The sequence below is a fragment of the Canis lupus genome, chromosome 32, assembly GCF_048164855.1.
Source record: "Canis lupus baileyi chromosome 32, mCanLup2.hap1, whole genome shotgun sequence".
Lineage (NCBI taxonomy): Eukaryota > Metazoa > Chordata > Mammalia > Carnivora > Canidae > Canis > Canis lupus.
In genome coordinates, this window is record NC_132869.1 from 9,671,275 (window position 1) to 9,692,966 (window position 21,692).

Below are 21,692 nucleotides of genomic sequence, written 5' to 3' on the forward strand. Positions count from 1 at the left end.
TCTGGAGTGTGATTGAGTTATATCAATGTTACTGTTTGTTCTTCGCTGCTTGGGAGGGAGCCCAAGGGCCTTTAGTTTGGCTCCGAGGGCTTGATCCTCTTACTGTCTGACTTCCATGTATCATTCCTTTAGTACATCTGTCACTCATCATAGCGCTTCATTGTACAAAATGTCTCTTTGGATGGTGGGAAGAGGGGTGGACCACTCTTAGTGCCTGCTATAACTGATGGCCGGCTTCCTAGCCCTCACCTTCCTAAGTACACCGCTTCCCCCCACATCAGAAAAACCAGCACCCTTCCATGTGGAAAGGCCAGCTCTGCCTCCCCTGCACCCCCCTGTCCAAACTGCCCATTTCAGGCTCTCTCATTTGTCCTTTATTCCCCCAAACAAAAGCTTGATCATTTATTTTTTTGCAGGAGGGACATTGTCTTCAGGAAGCCTGTATCACATTTATTAAAAATTGGAGAGTCTAGCATAGATAAAGATTCTTAGAGTACGAGGAAAAATACCTCCCTTTCTTTTGAGTGTCCTATTCTAGTGAAGGAAATATACATTAATGTGAGAATAATTTGGCCTAATACATTTGTGTTTATTATCTCTCCCCCCACTAGACTGTTTAAGCTCTGTAAAGGCAGCTAACTTGTCTCTTTCTGTATTTTACATTTATTAAATGAATGAATAAATAAATGTAAGTAGGGGTTTTTCTTGGTAACTGTGAAAATTCACTTTTTTTACTCTCCCACCTTTTTTCCCTTGGAACATAAACATAGGCAATGGTGTGCTAGTAAATGGTTAAAATCCAGCTCTCCAGACAGGTGGGGAAATCCCTAATTTTAACATTCGCCAATTATGATGGTGTAAATATTCCTGCCAGAGGTCATTTCAAGCTACCAACCTGGAGCTCACAAAATTCTTGGCATTTAACATTTAACAATAGGCTCTTGTAAGCATGTACCAACTGGCTCTAGCATACCACTGAAAACAGGTATTAGATCAATGGTACATCATTTAAGAATAAAAACATAGTTTATTTAACATGGATTAAAATTAAAAATACAAATACAAAAGGCACTCTCTTTTCTAGATATTTAAATACATGTATAAACACATAAAAGATAGATGTGCAGAAATGAGTTAAGATAGGCTTAATCTATTTTACAGATTAGAATACCAGTTGTAAGGTTGGCCATTGGCTGGCATCTGGGAGCTTGAATTTAGGGAGGGTTCCCACCATTGCCAGACTCATGTGAGTGGCTCACTGTGCTGAAGGTGTTGACATAAATGTGATTTATGGCAAATTCCTGTGTTCATTCTAGGAATCTGAAATTTTCATATGTTCTAGGTAGAGGGTACCTACACGACTAGTCCACAGTGAAAACCCTGGAGTCTCCAATGAGCTTTGCCTGGACATGCTGGAGGATGCTTTGCCTCCTCACTGGAGGATTTGAGCACATCCAATTGGACTCTATTGGGAGATGACCCTTGGAAGTTTGTGCCTGGTTTTCTATGGACTCCCCCCAGCCCCAATCCATGTGCCTTTTCCCTTTGCTGATTTTGCTTTGTATTCTTTTACTATAATAAATCACAGTCCTGAATAAAGCTTTACTTCAGTCCTGTGAATCCTCCTAGTGAATTATAGAACCTGAGAGTGGAATTGGGATGCCCCAACATGGTAGGAAAATAAATAAATTTGATCAGTGCTAGATACCACTGAGGCCACTGTTATTTCAGAATATTCAAGAGTCTATGGGGAATGTGTTCTCTTCTCCTCCATACTGTCATTGCATATTGAAAATGCTTTTGTTACAGCATAGAATGCATTATGGCCTAAATCCTGGTCCCTTCATCAACCCACATTCTTGCCCCTACTCCAGGACATAAGCTCCCTAGGAGCAGGAGCCATTGCTGTTATATTCAACTTTTCATCTATTCATCTTATGGTAGGAAACATATTGCCACTTAGTAGAGCACTGGGTTTCCTAAATAAATAGATTGCACTGCATGGGGCTGGGGAAATTTAGGTCAGGAGAGAGGTTGACTATAGGGTGAGGAATAAAAGACTACTTAGCTGAAGGGCCAATTTTGAAGCTTTGTTGAAGAGAGTGCAGGTGGAGGGCAGAACAGATATCCTTGCCCCTCCAGACCCTTCTCCACACTATTTTAATGACTGGGTTATGGGACATCCTACGTGCTCATTCCTCATTGTGCTCAACATGCTATATAGATTACTCTTTCTTACCAATCCAGGTGCCTGGCCAGTTGTCCCAATTCCCATCTCACTGGAGGCAGCAGAATGGACGGTTGAGGCAGAGACACTATTAATTAAGAGGCACTTGAGGAAGAGTTCCTTCACTATAAGATGACAACAAGAAAGACAAAAATACCTAATTCATTGAAACACCAGATTTTTACCTTATTGGCTATTAATTCCCTCATGTTTCATTAAAACTGGTGTCAACACTTCCCAATACCAGAATTTAAAGGCATGTCTTCCATTTTCACTGAGTCAGTCATACCTAACATTTCACTCATAGGCTGAAAATGCAAACCCAAACAAGACAGATGACTGGAATAATTTGGAATCATGCCTCACTTTTTTTTTAACTTCTTCGTTCATGCACAGAATGCTGAAAGCTTATTCACTTCTGGTAAATACAGTTAACAGCAAATAGAGAAATGAAGCTCCTAGAGAGATGATTAATATAAAATGGTATGAAAATGATGGGTTACTCATTGCATTTTTAAACTTCCCAATGAAGAACTATCACTTCTTGCTCTGGAGTCAATATAATACAAACACAAATGAATTTTTTTAAAAGATTTTATTTATTTATTCATGAGAGATGCAGAGCGAGAGAGAGTGAGAGAGCGAGAGAGAGAGACAGGCAGAGGGAGATGCAGACTCCATGCAGGGAGCCCAATGTAGGGCTCAATACTTGATCCCGGGTCTCCAGGATCACAACCTGGGCCAAAGGTGGCACTAAATTGCTGAGCCACCCGGGATGCCCAACACAAATGAATTTAATGGGAGAAATTTGTATGACCTTTTATTATGTGGCCCAAGTTCACAACAATGTCTGAAAAGATTGTCAGGAAATTTCTGTTTAGACTAACCAGCAAAGGAATAGCTACTTATAGAGAGGGATAACTATGTATTATTTATTAGATTCATTTCTTGGGCATAAACATAATACTAGATATTAATTTCTGTGTTTAGTGAAATACATTGTCCATCATTTCAAAATGTGAATAGGCAACTATCTCTCAGTGGGTTGTATGTAGTACTGACCATATGGCAGACTCAGTACTGAAAATACTAGGTACATAGTAGTTAACAAAACACACCTGGTATTTGCCCTTATGCAGTTTACAGTCTTTTGAAAGAAAGTATACAAGAAAACAACCAAATGAATATTTAATTAAAAATTATGTACTGTGAAGGCAGAGGGTACTAGGAGAGAAAACTTATATTGAGTGGTTAGAAAAGACCTCTCCAAAGGAAGATACACTTAATCCAAGGCCTCAAAAATAAGACAGAGTCAGCTGAAAACGGCATGTGCCTATTCATAGGGACAGACAAGGTAGGTTTAGGCAGAGTGAACAGCATGTATACAGCTCTTAGGCAGAAAAGATTTTGCAGAGATCAGGAACTGAAAGAAAGTCAATACAAGTGGATCATAGTGAAGAAAGGAGAGTGGTGTGTGATATCCACTAGAGTACCTAGCACAGTCCCATAAGCACACTAGTGCTCAATACATTTTCATTGAACATGAATAAAATTCCTATAAAAAAAAACTTTTCAAGAGATTACCTTGGGCCCTAAATTATAATATCATCCCAAATAGCCATTCTAACATCTCTACCAAGAACAGAAACCATTGGGTGAGGAGAGCACACAGTCTCCTTGGACAGCCATGGACTAATGTGGAGATTAAGAATTTTATGGGGGGAGGAGGGAAAATTTTATGTAGTGGAAATAAAATACTGCCAGTGAGTTGGTCCACTGGATTAACCAATTTAGTTCAATGACTTGAACTGGGATAGATGTATTGGGTAAGGGGGATTTGGAGGGCTTAGATAAGAATTGCAAAGATTTCCTTACTCTTTTATCTCTGGCTTCATCAATGACTGTCTCTCTCGAGTTCAATCCAAAACAAATGGGGCTGGTAGGGCAGAAAAAACTGCTTTTCACTCTATTAGTATTAGTGTGAATCTAAATCACTGACAGTTCACTGTCATGTAACCTTTAACCCAGGAAAGATGAATCCAACCTTACCAGAAGTGCTGCCAAGGCATCCTGAACTCAGATTGCATTTCACCTATAAACAACTGAAGAATGAGTAGGCTACAAAGGAAATAGGCAGCACAAAGTATACTGCCACAACTGCTTCAGATGAAATGGATATTGAAGTAAAGGAAAATAATCAATCCATGTTGTGACCTTATTTCAGCTCCCTGAAATTGGAGGTACTCCAGTCAAGTACACACAACCAGGAAAAAAATAATTAACAGAGTCCTCTGCCTTTGGGCATTATTTTATTATCTTGGAGTCCCATCTGAATGAGGTGAATCAATGTGAATTAGAAATATATGGATTAAATCTCTCAAAATCACCACACATGATTGAGGTTTTGACAAACTAAAAGACCTATTGAAAGGTATGTGGAAATGTTTTCAGAATCCAAGAACCACCAGGCTAACGCATATCTAAAAATGAAGTAATGACCCTGTGAATATTATGATCCTCCTCATATCTTTATGTTTAACAAAATAATTCCTGTCATCATTGTCCATAATATACACTTATTTGCAACTAAGATTAACTATTCTGATTTGAAAATGGTGGAAGGTTTTCTAATCTGGAATATCCTAAAATTCTATGGGAGATGGTAAATCTGGAAGTCAGCTACAGTGTCATACCTGCCAGGGTTCTTATTAGCAAAACCAGAATTGACTCTAGTTAGTTTAAGCAGAAAAGGAATTCATTAAAGGAAACTGGGAAGCTGACCAGTTTCCTTAGGATCTAGAGAGTCAGATAGAAGCTTTGCAGCTAGGAAGAGTGCCCAAACCACACTCCCAGAGCTGCCCTCAGAAAGACAGATTTGTTGCTGCTGGTTCAGCCCAGACCTTCCAGACTGCAAAGATGATACTGGTGACTAGATGACCGAAGCCTTTCCATTCGTGGTTCCAAAAACCAGGTGTGTCTTCTGCTACACTAACTGAAACATGGATTTTCCATACTCTCTCTTTATATGGATCAATTACAAATCAAAGACTTCTATGGATGTATCTGATTGGCAGAACCCAAGTCACATGCCTATGCCCCCATCTAAAAGGGAATCTCAGTGGAGACAGTTCTGGCTTCTGCCTTGGAGAAGAGAGACACATCAGGTGGAAGTTCTACAATAATAACAAGGGTACACATATGAATCTGGATGGCTATCACATGATGGATGTCCTTTACAATTTAGATTATATACTATTTCCTAGTTATCAGTGACAATTCATAATCTTATTTGGCCATGCAACTAATTTATTATATATGTGCTCCTTATTTTTCTTCATGGCCATTTTTCTTATTAATTATATTAAAGACTCTTGTTTACTTAACATTTTGCAACCAAACACATTTTCCACCTGGACCACAAGTGGAAATTAAAAAAAAAAAGCACCTCTAAAAATTGGAGGGGGCGTGAGATTGAAATACATGAAATATGCATTTGATTAACATGAGTATACTGTAGGCATTCAACTCAAGGCCTGTTAATCCTTTACTTTTTTTATGGAGAGTTTATTCTGTGTTATGTTCCCCAACTTATAGAAAAGTTACAAGAATAGTTGTATAATTACTTATATACTTTTCACCTAGATTAATCCGTTTTGTTTGTTTTGAAGAGTCCAGGACAGTTGTTTTTCAGAATGTCCCTCAATTTGAATTTATATGGCTGTTTTCTCATGACTAGATTTAGGTGAAACACATTTGGAAGAAATGTTACATAGGTGATGATGTACTCTCAGTAATTTCTAAAATAAGGCATGTGATACCTGTTTATTTCCTTACTAGCAATATTAAGTTGAATCAATTAATCTAGTTGATGGACTCTAGATTTCTTCTTTATTTTACTTTATATAATTAAAAAGTGATATCTGAGGCTGTATGAATATTCTGTTTCCTGACAATCTTTTAATCAATGATTTTAGCATCCACCGATGATTCTTTGCTGAATCAATTATGACTATGATGATTGCAAAATAAATATTTTCCACAGTCTGTCATATTTTCTGTATTATTAGTTGGCATTTCTTTGTAAAATAGGGTTTCTCTTTTTGTAAAAGAAGGTTCAATACATTCATTCATTTGTTCTCATATACATCAATTCATTAATTTATTTTCTAATTCAATATATTGTAATATATTACTGGCAGTTTCTACTTTGATGCTCAGAATTATCCAAATTTAGCCAATGGGAAGCCCCTTCCAGCTGATCCTGTGTCATTTTGACACAACCCTATTAGATGTTGAGCACTCCCTTAATTTTTAGCACACCAAGAAGTTTCAAGAAGGTCTAAAATTTTTCCTGCCTCAAGGCTAGAAGCAGCATTTCTCCAAGAATCACTAGTTCCTTTTAGAGAAAAATGAAATAGTGTTTAGATGCCAGGATCTGGATGCTAGTATGCTCATTCTTTTTTTTTTTTTTTTTTTTTTTTTTTTTTAGTATGCTCATTCTTAATGAGAATCATTGCTTCTAGTTTCTTGTAGTTGACAAAGCTGGGAAATATTTATGTCTATATCTATATCTATATCTATCTATATACTTTGATAAAAGATCTTTTAAATTTATTTATTTATTTATTTATTTATTTATTTATTTATTTATGAAACAGAATGAGAGAGAGAGAGAGAGAGAGAGAGAGGCAGAGACCTAGGCAGAGGGAGAAGCAGGCTTCAAGCAAGGAGCCCAATGTGGGACTTGATTCCAGATCCTGGGATCATGCCCTGAGCCAAAGGCAGACGCTCAACCACTGAGCCACCAAGGTGTCCCCACCTTGATACTTTTAATTCAATCTAACACCATATGATTTCTCCTTTTCTACTCTCATTCCATTACTTTGCATGTTTTTTTCCACCTCTCTTTCCATACTTCAGCATAGGTAGAATAATTTAGTTTCTCTACAGAAGAATGTTATATTCTAGTGTTGGGTGAAGGAATTGTACCTGGTGCTACTACCTCTGCTGCATCATCCCTGGTTAGCTGATCATCTCAGGCTTGTGCCTTCAAAACCAGTCTTAAATTCTCCCTCACTCAGGATCCCCTACCTATGAAGTACCCTCGTTATCTTCATATACAGGAATGCTCAAGGTCCCTATATTCTTGTTGTTCAACCCTCACTTGTCTCTTGTTCCCTTTCTGAGCATGTCATATAACTTCTCTGCCCTCTGCCCAAGCTGAGGGACAGCTGCCTCCCTACTAAAATGCAAAGCAATATTAACAGGATTACTGCATGTGCGCTAAAATTCCAAGTTTTTTGTTCTTCTGGGACAGAAAATTGCATGTGGAATGGGATAATCAAGTTTCAATGACTCATGTCAGTACAGAACAAAGCCAGACCCCATAGCAAAATTTCACAAAATGGAAATCAAAATCAAATTTCTTTAGCATTATATAAATAAATCTAGATGTGTCCGGCTTTATCCTGGCAACTTTTGTATATTTGCAATATTTGAATTAGAAATAAAACAGACTGGAATTTGTTACCTGAAAAAAATTACTTATTATAAAATTATTTATTATAATTAGGAACTATTAATCACATTTGTAACAGTTGATTTAAAATCATTCTCTTAATTTCATCATCAATTTCGTCATTTTGGGTTCTGCTTGTATTTTCTCCTATTTTGTGGTAACAATTGGCTGCTTCTTTGCTTATGTAGCCAATTTTTATAGAATAGCATATTACGCATATTACAATAATGAGTAATTTACTATGTTGTTCTTCCTTTAAAGAGTGTTGAAGTAGTCTGGTTAGGTGATTAAGTTCCTTGCAAAGCTTATATTTCCAAGTTTGTTTTTAAGCCTTATTATTTGTTTTTAAGCTTTGTTAGGATTGGTTTAGAGTAGCCTTTACTCTAGGGCTAATTCAGCATCTTACCAAGTCATGACCCTTGTAGGTTCTTTATTGAATCTCCTGAGGATTTAAAGAGGTTTCTCTGCTCTAGCTGAAAAGAGTTTGAATGTATCTTAACCTAGTTAAAGCTCTAGGAGTTGTTTTATTATTTCCCTGATAGTTATTTTGCCCCAACATTTCTTTTTGTGGAGTTTCATTGTGTACACACGTAGTTAAAGGGATTTTTATGAATGTTTCTCTGCATAGATTGTACCTCTCCAAACTCCCTCCTACAAATTTTGCCTGCGTCAGCCTTCCTAAAAGCCAATGGATGTCTTTTCAGCTCAACAAGCTCTCCTGTATTTGTCTTGGATCTTTCCCCACAGGCCATCTTCTATAGGCAGGCTTTACCTCTGTTTCCCTTTTCTCAGTGATCACAGACTTGCTCTGCTTATTGTCTCAATGTCTGAAAGAGTTGTTTCATATGCTTTATCTGGTTTTCTAGTTTTTCATGTAAGTAAACTGGTTCTGTAGTAGTCTGTAGCAGAAACCAATCATAAATGGACTTTAAGGGAAGAGTTATATCCCTTCTTTTTACCACTTGTTGGCCAGAACTGAGGCTATCTCTACCTAGGACACTAGAAATGTTGCTTTTTTCTGAATTGCCATATGCCCAGTGAAAAAATCAGGAAAGAGTGGATTCTGAGAAAGAGTGAGCATTATCTACCATAGTTGTATAGTTGCTAGATCACTTACCAGTTTGGTAGTTCCCTGAGAACTGTCATTGTTTTTTTGTTTGTGTGTTTTTCATTTTGGTAGCCTATACAGAGCCTGGTACTTACGAGGGGCTCAGGAAAAATAAAATTGAACATAACATGGTTCTGAATAGTGAACTAATAATTATCTAAACCACCAAAGGAAAATCAGGCACAAGGAAAATCAGGCACAAGACTATGTTTGAAGGAGAAAGTCTTGGGAAAAAAGTTGGAAATTATCTTGGAATTCCAAATGCATTAACCATAAACTACTTAGAAACTGTATTGAGGAATTGGAGACTGCAGAAGCCCTGTTGCTCTCCTCACTTCCAATGTCCTTTCCTTGTTACCCATGTCATTTCTTTCATAGCTCAGATCCTAAGCAAGCTACTAGGTAAAGCCTTTTCTGACCACCTGGGCTATAGCAAATAGCTCTTTAATAACATGATTTGTGTCAAGTTCTTAAAGAATATGATGATTCATATAGTTTATTTCTATCCTAAAGAAGTGGAATTTATTTGAAATGACAAACAATTTTAAATTATCTTTTATTTCTATTAATTCTTTGTTTTCCTCACAGTACCTGCCACAGTGAGTACAGAACATGTTAAATAAGAAAATTGTTCCAACACTGGTTGGGTTGAAAGTTGTCTGAGGGTTACTTGAAACCTCAAGAGACAACAAGCATGGTATTATGTCTTCTGATAAGCTGGGGTGATGGGACCACTTCTCAGGAAAATGGGCCTTGATTATTCTATTGAAGTGAATAAACACACAATATCATCACAGCTTTATTTTATTTTTTCCCTTAACCTGTCACTATAAAACATACAATATATCATAAATATTTACTTTCTTTATTGTCTATCTCTTTCCATTCAAATAAGGGCTGGGAGTTTTATTTTTTTCTGTCATTGCTATATTCATAGTGCATAAACATTAGTGGAATGAAAGAATGGAAGAAGATAACTAAGAAAGTTAAGTGAGGACACTGTGGAAGAAACTGAGATAAGATCTTCAAGCGTGGTAGGATGTTGGCTATGCTCTACAGGAAAGGGGGTTCTATTCGATGTTAAGAAGATTTGGGTAGCTCTTTAAGGACCACAAAAAAAGGGTAAAATATGAAGGTGTGGTGGAAAAATTTTTCTCCATTCTATTTGCTTAGGTCAACCAATTCATATTTTGAATTTGTAGGAGAATCTTTCAAAAGTCAAAGTAGAAAATGACCAAATCAAAGAAAGCTTTATGAAGAATGGGTTTGTAACTAAAAATTAAAACAAAAAAAAACATAAATGCATGCTCTAATTTTTATTTAGTTTTCGATGAATGTAGGTAGTCTTATAGAAAAGGTTTTTTTTTTTTTTTTTTTTTTTTTTTTTTTTTTTTTTTTTTGCCACAAGTCCTATAAAAACAATATTTTTAACAACTGGTCCTGCCCCTGTTTTTTCCTGTCTTATGGTTTGAAAATGGGTGTTTTTTTTTTTTTCATCTCCTTTTCCTGCTTAGACTGGAATCCTTTCTCTATTCCTTAGACTCCATTTCAGTATGAAGGGGCTCATTATTGCAAAGTTAAAAAGCCATAAACAAGAGGAGTTCATAAAGCAAGTTGCAACAAGGGTGCAGCTATCATCTGACTCTGAATTGCTGGGTGGCACCAGAAAGCTCACTGGTACCTTGGCATATAGCAGTGGGAACCTGGTAATTTGGATAAATTAAAAGTTGGTATAGAATTACCAAAAAAAACAAAAAAAACAAAAAAAAAAAAAAAAGGAATTACCATTAGGCTGTCATCCAGTTCTGAGATGAGTATGTGTATGTGTGTTGTGGTGTGTAGGGGCAGGAAAGGGGAAGGAAGGAAGGAAGGAAAGAGGGGAGAAGAGAGGAGAGAAGCATAATAAATCAACTCTAGGCTCTGCTAACTTTATGTTCTAATTATAAATGACTGAGAGGTACCATGGCTCCATTTCTATAGTCTTTCTCTTTCTATGGATCTTGGTATTTTTTTGGCAGCTCTCTTTTGCTGAAGTCCACCGACCTTGTTGACTAATTGGCTTTGCCCACTGTACATTTTATCAAAGGAGTATTCTAGGAAAAAGGGTGGTATTCAAATTCTACAATGCATACAGCTTTCAAACAACCAAAAATATGTAAATAATGAGCAAAGGAGAAATGAAAATTGGGTTCAGGAGGAGAATGATGTATGAAAGAAGTAGTAGATCTTTCCTTTATTGTGAATTTGGTTCACACATGTGCCGCACATGTTTCTGGTTTGAAACCAGAATCTTAGCATGTGACAACATGCCAGAGTGTGTGTGGCTATTTAGAACAAGAGGTCAACCAATAGAGCTGCATTGAATTGTTCCTTGAAGAAGGCATGCATTGACGGTGTGAGAAAACATGATACTCATGTTTTTCCTAACACAAACATCAGCTGTAGGTTCAGATTAGGTACCTAACCTCGTAGCCAGGTCTTAGGGCAACTGAACTCATTTACTCATCTGATTGTTATTTGTGAATTCAAAAGCTGAAATTTATAGAGCCTAGTGAGCTGAAAATTATAGGGCATTTTGCCACACAGGAGACTTATTTCATGTTTATTTTGAGACTTGCAATTTCAAATTTAGTTATGAATAAAAGATTCTGGTGATCAATTTCTCAGGGCTGGAAAATCCACTAAACCTTTTGACTTAGAAACAGAAACCTATGAACCAGGTAGATGGGTAATACTTGCCCACCCAGTGACTCCTGACATGAAGGGTATCTCTTTTTTTGCAAGGGATACATCAAGGTCCATAAGCAAAGAACTCTAGATTGTGTAAACTCAATGGTCTTCCACCTGTTTGCCTCATGCCCCTGGGATAAAGTAGAAAAGGTCTACTTTCTAATCGCAGCCGTGGACACCTCTGATGTCTTTTTCTGGCATTCATTCCTCTTCTTCCATCTGTGTCTATCACTGCATTTTTGTATGCCAGTTTAATGACTCCATGGTGCCTGCAATAACACTTAGCCACTCTCTCAATTACTTACCTCTCTTGTATTGGAAAGAAAGAAAAAGCTCAATGTAATCTGGGCTTAGGCAATAAAAACACTTTAGCACTAGAAATAAATTATCTAAATGTGTTGGGAGGTATTCCACTTTTTTTTTTGCTAAATGCTAAGAATTGTACCACATGGAAGTAAAATGTTTATGGCCAGGGAGGTTAGGAAAATAATACCAGAGGACAGGGTGACAGAAGGGAGGATAGTGGTGCTTACCATGCTCAAGGCTGTGCCTCTGAGAAATACCTGCTATGCTATGCCACAATGTGGGACTTTTGGATACAGGAAATATTTCAGCCAGCCTTGTGTAAACCCCTGGCTTCAAGATTGATGAGGAGAAGAAGAGTCTGTCTTACTCTGAATCCTAGTGATGAAGTCATCAGACTTATATTCTGCGCTGCATTCATAAACCTGAGTTTCAGATCCATCCACATTGGTAAAACAGGAATGACTGTCCTCTCCCTTCTCCTCTTGCCCTCTCCTAGCCTGTTCTTCCCACAGCCTGCTGTATTCACTCTATGGGTTGCTGGGAGGATCAAGAGCTGACACTGATGATGATAACAGCAGTAGCTGCCATTTGTAGTGTACATTCCATGTGCTACTCTAACCCCTCCACCTACATCCTCAACCTAAGGAAAGAAGTGCTATCCCCATTTTCCAGAAGGAAACTGAGAATGAGTAGGGTGAAGAAACTACCAAGGAAAAAAAGCTAGCAGTGGTGGGCATCTCTGAAGACCATGCCTTCACTGAGCTACTACGTGTCAATCTGTAAAACATAATCTAGATGTTTGGTACTGGTTACAGTTATTAGAGCCCTTTGCAACCATAATACTGCAACTGTACATTCTCCTTGGGGCCCTAGGAAATATCTGAGCCAGACTGTTTAGAAAAAAACACCTGACAGGTTATATGGATAACACCTCACAGGATAAGCCATGGGGATGCTTTTGACAGGATCTATGAATTTCTTCCTTTAGCTCATTTCCATATTCACCGTGGGAGCTAAAGAGAAAAAGGAAATCATGAATAACGATTGTTAATTCTCCTGTTAACACTTTCTGGTATCTCAGTCCCTCCTATGGCAAGTATTTTGGATCATATAGTAATACATAAACTTTATATATGACTTAAAAATGTCCACATTTAAACTTCCATCCAACTTGTCAACTACCATGTTAGTTTTACAATGGGAAAATTAATCTGTTCAAGAAGCATTAAGTTATTTCCTAAAGTGAGAAAATAATCTGTTCAAGAAGCAATAAGTTTGGGGGATCCCTGGGTGGCTCAGCGGTTTGGCGCCTGCCTTTGGCTCAGGGTGCGATCCTGGAGTCCCAGGATCGAGTCCCGCGTCGGGCTTCCGGCATGTAGCCTGCTTCTCCCTCTGCCTGTGTCTCTGCCTCTCTCTCTCTCTCTATGTCTATCATGAATGAATAAATAAATCTTTTTTAAAAAAGAAGCAATAAGTTTTATTCCCAATTATAAAAATATCCTATAATTTGGGTGGTTTATATGTCCAAGTTTTCCTGGTTGTACCAGCATAATTCACTCTCAAATTCATTCTCATAATTCACAGTTTGAATAGTAAATTATATGATCAACCTACCCAAAAGCATGGGATTAAGTGCAGAATTTCACCTGCAACTAATGGATTTTGATGACATTTTGGGATACACCTTAGGCCATGAGGATACAACTGTGTCTCTCCTGCACAAAAGTGATGTCTTAAGCAAGGTATATATTCAAGGCATCAGTAATTATTTTTAATGCTCTCTACCTGTAAGTTGAGAGACAGCTAAAGAGATAGAGAGAGGAGCAGAGGGAGAAAGAGTCTTAAGTAGATTCCACAGTGAGTGCAGAGCCCAATGCAGGGCTGAATCTTATGACCCTGAGAGCACAACTTGTGTGTGTGTGTGGGGGGGGGGGGGGCAAGAGTCAGATGCTTAGCTGACTGCCCCACCCAGATGATCCCCTAGGTGAGTCTTTTAAAATCAGGGCTGCTTCAGTCCCACCCAGGACCAATGCAGCCAGGACTTCATGGGTAGAGCCTGGGAAATGGCATTTCTCAATAGTTCTCCAGACAGAGCTTTTGACAGTGCAGCCAGAAGAGATGATTGGCAACATGTGAACAAGCACAAGTTGATAATGATGAAGTATATTAGATACATGGGGAAGGCACCACAAAGGGGAGATCTGAACTGGCAGTGGGCAGTGATGCCAAGGAGTGGAAAAGAAGGATATTACGGCTACCTTTTCTATCTTGTGAAACTCACATATGTTTATCTCAATTTAGTGAAGTGTGATATTGTTTTAAAAAGTGATTAGATTTGTTGAACAGATACTGAGTCTAGTCTCCAACTCCAATATTTGTCTCTCTGTAACTTTATTTATTGTGTGTGTATGTTTTATGGAGTTACAATGGGGATAGGATTATTCAGAAGGAATTTTGTACGAAAATAAAACTTGTAACTAAACATGTTGTTAGCATGCTACATGTTAGCATCATGTCTTCTAAGGAATAAAACTCTTGTATTATTTATTTCAGAAAATGGTCACTGAGAAAGGAAGAAAAAGTGGCCCCATCATGCAGATAAAGACATGGGGACACAGAGAAGTTAGGGGCTGAGCTGTGGGTCATGCAGTGAGGAACCCCACACATCGAATTAGCAGTCAAAATTTCAAGCCATTAATTTAATGCTCTGTGAAAATTTAAGCACCGTGAAAAAGAAGTCTATTTTCCCAACTCATGAGAGTATTTTTAGAGTATTATTAGACCTATTTTATGGTTATTTATTGCAATAAATGTTTATTTTCCTTTGAAATGTACTAAATCATATCTTAATCTCTTTGCTATAATTTTTCCATGGAAAGAAAATAACAGTTCAGTTGATGTAATTTCAATATGCTGGAAGCTTAGTCTCCTGTTTCAGGGCCAGTCCAGAACCTGTGCCTGGGGATGCAGGAGGGTAGGCCAGAGACTTGTTCCTTCCTGATGCAGGTCACTACAGTGTAGAATTGCTGAATTCTTCACTGACAACTCAACTCCAAGTAACTCAAATTCTTTCCTTTAGTTTTTTTTTTTTTCTGTGCAAATAACATTTAGTCCTCCTAGGATTCTATTCTAAGAGGTAATTTCTCAGCATTTCCTCAAGCCGTAACCCTTTCCAAACTTCGATCTTAAGTCTAATTCTTCAGACTTTCCTCCTCCTTCTCTGATGATTTGCCCTCATTTTCTCTGGGAAAGAAGGACACATAGAAATGAACAAAGGGCTTTCAATACTACATGCCTAAGAGGTGCTTTACCGAAATCTTCACCCACTGTATCAGCCATTGTGGGTACAGGAGAAGGGATGTAGACACAAAATGTTATAACATGTTCCTTTGTGCAGGAACTTTTGCTAGTCTTCAATCAATCAGCTACGGTAAGCATAGAGGAAAGAGGGGCACTTGGGTGGCTCAGTCGGTGTAGCATCCTACTTTTGATTTCATCTCGGGTCATAATCTCAGGGTTATGGGATCAAGCCCCATGTCAGGCTCAGCTCTGAATGTGAAGCCTGCTTAAGATTCTTCCCTTCCACTCCCTCTGCCCCTCCCCCTGCTTGTCTCTCAAAAGAAAAAAAGGTAGAGGAAAGAGATGAAGAATGAGACTCTTGTGGTCCTTCTTTCATGACAATGATTATTTAGAAATAGGTAGCACAGTAAGTTCAAGGCCATTCCTTAAATCCAGGGTCTGGTGTCTCAGTCTGTGTAAAATAATAATGTATGATAGTATTTGAAGTAGAAGTAGGAAAGTAATCCTGCGAATTTGGTTCCTTCAGACTGGTAGGCCAGCAGAAATAAAAATTAAATCCAAAAAATTAAAGATGGTCCTTAATAGCCACAATCCCTGCCCATGCTTCTCTGCAGGAGTCTTTAGTGGTCTCAGGTTGACTAGCAAAAGAGGTGTGATTCCCTCTTCAATGCCCATCACAGAGTTCTGGCCAGGTAAATGGAAATGAGTCCCCCAACTGCTTGATAGCAGCTCTAAGCCACGGAAAGTCACAAGTGGTACAAGAGAGTTGGGAAAACTATTCAAGGTGCTGATATCCTTGTGAAATTAAACACGACTTCAAAAACAACTTGACATAGAAAAAGGTGGGTTTAAGAAGGGTAAAAGGGAGTAGGGCCAGGATTGGAGAAGGCTGAAAAGGAAAGTAATTGTAAAATTTGCCATGAAATGCCTCTTGGGTCTTCCTGATACATCTAGGTGCGCTTCCTGGAGGAGGAAGACTAGACAAGTCCTTTTGAGCTACAATGCGAATTTTAAGAAAGATTCTTAAGTGAACAAGAAATGAAAGACTCTAGACCACAGAGTAACTGAACAAGGGTACACAAGTAAAAGAGATTTAATTTGATAAAGAACTGTTACTCTTCATGTGTATGCTTGTCTCTCAAGGGCTGAGACTGTTTACCTTTATGTCCTACAACATAACAGAAGCTTAATAAATTACTGTTTAATCAAAAAATAAATGAATAAATGAATGGATGAGAGTATGAATGAAGTTGTAAATGGAGGTATTCACTATAAGTGGCATTGCTAGCAGACTTGGCTATGAGTTTCGGACTTGTTGGTGATCTCTCATCTTCCTTTCCCAACCATACACCTCATGGTGATATTTCAGAGCATTGTGCCACCAGCAAATGGTGCTTGCTTTGGTCTTTTGAAGGAAGACTGCAGTTAACAGTTATATTGACTTTAAATTTAGCAGCATTGGGCAAGAATAGAAATGTTCTAATCCTGTCTCCTCCTACGGAATGCGAATTGTGGTCAGAGTAATATGTTTTTGACTCCTGTGATTTAGATCAAATTTCATAGGCCAGACAGGGCGTAGGGAGCCAGGCTGCAGCAGCCACTCTCCCTGGTAAACAGTGTCACACCTCCTCTGGACAGCCTAGGGCACCATGTGTGCCCTGGCATTAGAGACACCTCGCCAGGGCCTGTCTGTTCTCCCTGCCTTATTTCTCTGCCCAGTGTTCATGTGGCGTTTGGCTTCCTATTCTTAGAACTGGGCAATGCAATGATGTGCAGGTGTGAGTGGTATACACACGTGTGCCTAGAGAAGGCTGCCCCAGAAAAACACACCCAGGGCCTGGATGCAACTCAAGAGTTTTAGGTTTCCACTTCTCATAAGGAAAAAGGTCACTCATTATAAAACTTCCACTGGAGAAGGCTGAGTTGGCCTAGCAGGGCAGTGCTATCTGATGGGCCATTCTATCTCTGTGCAGCAGACCCAGGCAGATGTCAGAAGGGCATGTGTGTAGGCAGAAGCCAGCAAGAAAGTCTGCCTTCTGTTGTAGGCCACTAAGGAAATAGTTCCCCAGTTGCCTACTGGATTCTACACTGTTATTTCTCTGCCACCATATAGGTTAAGCACCTTTGTTTTGAAACAGACGGGTCATTTCACGCATTGTGCTTTAGCCACTGTCTATTAAACAGGCTTACTGCCACAGAATTCCAAATGCAATCAGGGAGTAAAGAGTCTTTACCTTCAGAAGAAAATACTGTGGAGTTTTCAGTCTTCCAGAGGACTTGCCTACAATTTTACCTCCCCTCCCACCTTGATAACAACAACAATTTAAAAGTATGACACTGGCTAGTTAAATGCCTTTCAGGAATAGGAGTTAGGATATACACCTGGAAGGGTGGATTTCAGAAGAGAGGAGAAGAGAATGAAAATGAGAGATTTAAGAGAGTGCAAAAAGAAAATTTAACTGATGTGTATCAGTTTTTCTGGATCGGGAACATGTAATTTAAGAAATTCTGTACTATCAGATAGGAATTCTTCACTAATTTCCTTTTTATTTATCCATATAATAATCCATATTAGAGAAGAAATAACCTCTATTTCCTAGGCCACAGATATTCAGCCTCTGAAAGTATTATGGACATATCAAAGTTCAGCTCAAGTTCATCAAAGGAATAAAGATCCACGGTATACTTAATGGGAGCTAAACTTAGTGACTTAAATTGTCTGGCCAAACATTCTCTTCTTGCCTGTTATCATTAGTAAACATGTACTGAGAATGTTCAGATTAATTTGGACTGTAAGGAAGTTAATGCATAGACTCTATAGACAATCTTTAAAAGTAGGAGCAATATCATGTTTTCTTTTTTGTACCCACTCCTTGAACCTTCTGATTTATTATTAGATTAGAGCCATCCTTTATTAGTTACTTTTCATTGGTAAGATTTCTTAGGATGCAAATGTAAAAAAAAAATAGTTGATTTAACTAACTGGATGAATGTTTAAAAACTCTCATAATTGATCATAAGTACTGAATGTTCCTTCTCTTTCTTTTCTTTTCTTTTCTTTTTTCTTTTCTTTCTTTCTTTCTTCTTCTTTTCTTTCTTTCTTTCTTTCTTTCTTTCTCTTTCTTTCTTTCTTTCCTTCTCTTTCTTCTTTCTTTTTAAATAATACATTTGTTTTTTATTGGTGTTCAATTTGCCGACATACAGAATAACACCCAGTGCTCATCCTGTCAAGTGCCCCCTCAGTGCCCGTCACCCAGTCACCCCCACCCCCCGCCCTCCTCCCCTTCCACCACCCCTAGTTCGTTTCCCAGAGTTAGGAGTCTTCATGTTCTGTCTTTCTTTCTTTCTTTGAGTTTCTTCTCCTTACTGAATATTTTACCTCTAATGGTAAAATAGATGGATTCTTTTTTATTGTTAATGGTTTTTTAAAAAAATATTCTGTGAGGCTTTTCTTTTTTTTTAAGATTTATTTATTTATTTATTCATGATACACATAGAGAGAGGGAGAGAGAGAGAGAGAGAGGCAGAGACACAGGCAGAGGGAGAAGCAGGCTCCATGCTGGGAGCCCGATGCGGGACTCGATCCCGGGACTCCAGGATCATGCCCTGGGCCAAAGGCAGGCACCAAACCACTGAGCCACCCAGGGATCCCCGAGGCTTATTTTCTAATGCTTTTTAAAGTCTACCTCTCATATTGGTAAACTACAGTTCTTCAGATATATGGTATCTTTTTTTTAATTTTTAATTTTATTTTATTTATGATAGGCACACAGTGAGAGAGAGAGAGAGGCAGAGACACAAGCAGAGGGAGAAGCAGGCTCCATGCACTGGGAGCCCGATGTGGGATTCGATCCCGGGTCTCCAGGATCGCGCCCTGGGCCAAAGGCAGGCGCTAAACCGCTGCGCCACCCAGGGATCCCGAGATATATGATATCTGCTAATAAATTTTTGTTCCACTGTTCAAATAAAATATTGTACTTGCTTTGATCAAAAATTTTCCCAAGATTAGAGTTATCAGAAAGCAATTTATTTACTCCACAATTAAACTTTTGGTTTATACTATCGGCAAAATATCCCGTGTAATTAATTATGCTGGTGAAAACAATAATATAGCCCTTTTGCACAGGCCCTCAGAATTTTAACATCTCACACAATCAGTCAGGCTCTTAAGTGTAAATCTGTGACTTCTTGGCTAATGTTCATTGGGGGTGATATAAAAGCCTTGCAGCCCAAGCAGAACCTTATTTTCTCTGTTAGTAAGAACAAACAGTCCATAGAATGGTGTGTCATTAATGGAAGCATTTCAGATGTCTGTATGAGAGAGTCAGGAGATTCTCTCTGGATTATCCTGCACCACCCCACATACTAGACTTTATATTGTGAAGAAAAGTGGTTTGGGTCCAGTATAGGACTTACCCTTGGTATTGAATCTAAGTGTTCCAGAAACTGGGGTCTATAAGTCTGATTTAATGTAATCCATGATCATTCCAATGTGGCAGATATAATCACAGTCTCAGAAAAACTCACATTTTAAAAGTTATTTAATTTACAGGCAAGTCTGGGGTTCCCAGCAGTTAGGAGATACTCAAGTTGACAGACATTATTGCCTGAGGCCCCTCTAGTATCCTCATGTTATAAAAAAAAATCATCACAGCTTCATCATTTAAAAACAGGTTTAAGGACTTAAACACACATACACACACACACACACATACATGTATCATGCAGGTATCCACTAAAGAAAAACAGACTGAGGCCAATGAAATTAATCTATCATCATCCTGCTGGCTGGCTCTACCTGCTATAGAAGCTGAGGTTCTTTTCCTCAGCTGGCTTGCCAGTGGGCTTGAGCCCCAGGAGATCTATGATTACCATGATTCATTGATCATGCAGAAGCCAAACTGGCTCCTTCGTTGTCCTGAGGTTGCATCTCAGGACCTTGGCTTCTCTTCTCTCTTAACAAAGAGAAAAGGACAGCACTAAGTCTGAAAAACCAGATGAAAACACCAAGCTATAACCACCCTCTTATTATCATCATCAAAATTAAACAAAGACTCATTAAGAGTTCAGTATTTGAACTAAGGATTTGAAAAAAAAAATGGAAAAGGCACATGAGCAAAGCATAATGTTTCCAAACAGATATAGTAGAGGTTATTTTTTTTAAAAGGATTTTATTCATTTACTCATGAGAGACACAGGGAGAGAGAGAGGCACAGACACAGGCAGAGGGAGATGCGGGCTCCACATAGGGAGCCTGATGTGGGACTCGATCCCAGGACTCCAGGATCATACCCTGGGCCAAAGGCGGAGCTAAACCCCTGAGCCACCCAGGGACCTCCCAGTAGAGGTTATTTTAATGAGACCTCAATGATCTTCAGGAAATTTCATAGGAAACTTTTTTCTGACTAGTTTATTTTTTTTTTCTGACTAGTTTAAATGAGCTATGTTTAAGAAGTTTCTTAAAACTGGGAATTAATAAACAGAAAAGTAAAATCCACTCAAATCTTTGGAACTTACACAATTCTTTAGCCATAAAAAACAATTATTTGGAATAATATGTATCAGAATTTGGGGGAGCTTTTTGTCTTGCCATGTTGCCTTTTCAAGCACCCTGATTATCCCCCAGAAGAGCCTGTCTAGCTTCTCATTTGTGGGCATGAACAAGTTTTTTATCTAGCTTACTATATGTGAAGCAGAAGTAGTCTCTATTCTCTTAAGAGCTTATCAGGGAGAGAGATGTATATTAAAATAAAGGACTGAAAGAAGAAATGTGAATATGATTGGGAGTCAAAGCAGAGGTGAGAAGGAAGGCTCTAGGTGGTTTTGCCTAAAATCAACTTGCTGAATCATCACCTTTCCAAATGACTATTTCACCCAATTTCATTTTAACTATTTAATTGTAGCTAGACAGTTTTATTTTAACTTCCTAACATTTGAGAAATGCTGCTCTGGTTTCTGCTGCCAGATATCTGATATAACTAACTAAATATTGAGGGTGAAGAGAGGAAGAATTTGAGGGGCATATAAAGACATATGTAAAAAGCATCAAGTTTTGAATATAAGTCTGAATACTTACATTTTCATTATTTGTACATATTAAAAGAATATATTCCTAAGAGTTTTTGTATTTAAGAACACAGCTGCCAGAAATACATTCACTTCTTTTTTAAAGATATTTATTTATTTATTTATTTATTCATTCATTCATTCATTCATTCATTCATGAGAGGCAGAGAGAGAGAGAGAGAGAGAGAGAGAGAGAGAGAGAGAGGTAGAGACACAGGCGAGGGAGAAGCAGGCTCCATGCAGGGAGCCCGATGAGGGACTCAATCCTAGGTCTCCAGGATCACACCCTGGGCTGAAGGCGGCACTAAACTGCTGAGCCACCCAGGCTGCCCCAGAAATATATTCTTTTGGAGTATATCATGGGCATACCTACCAAATAAATACTGATTCAAGGGAACATGACACAAATTAAGCCAATGAGAGTTCTTCCCTTGAAC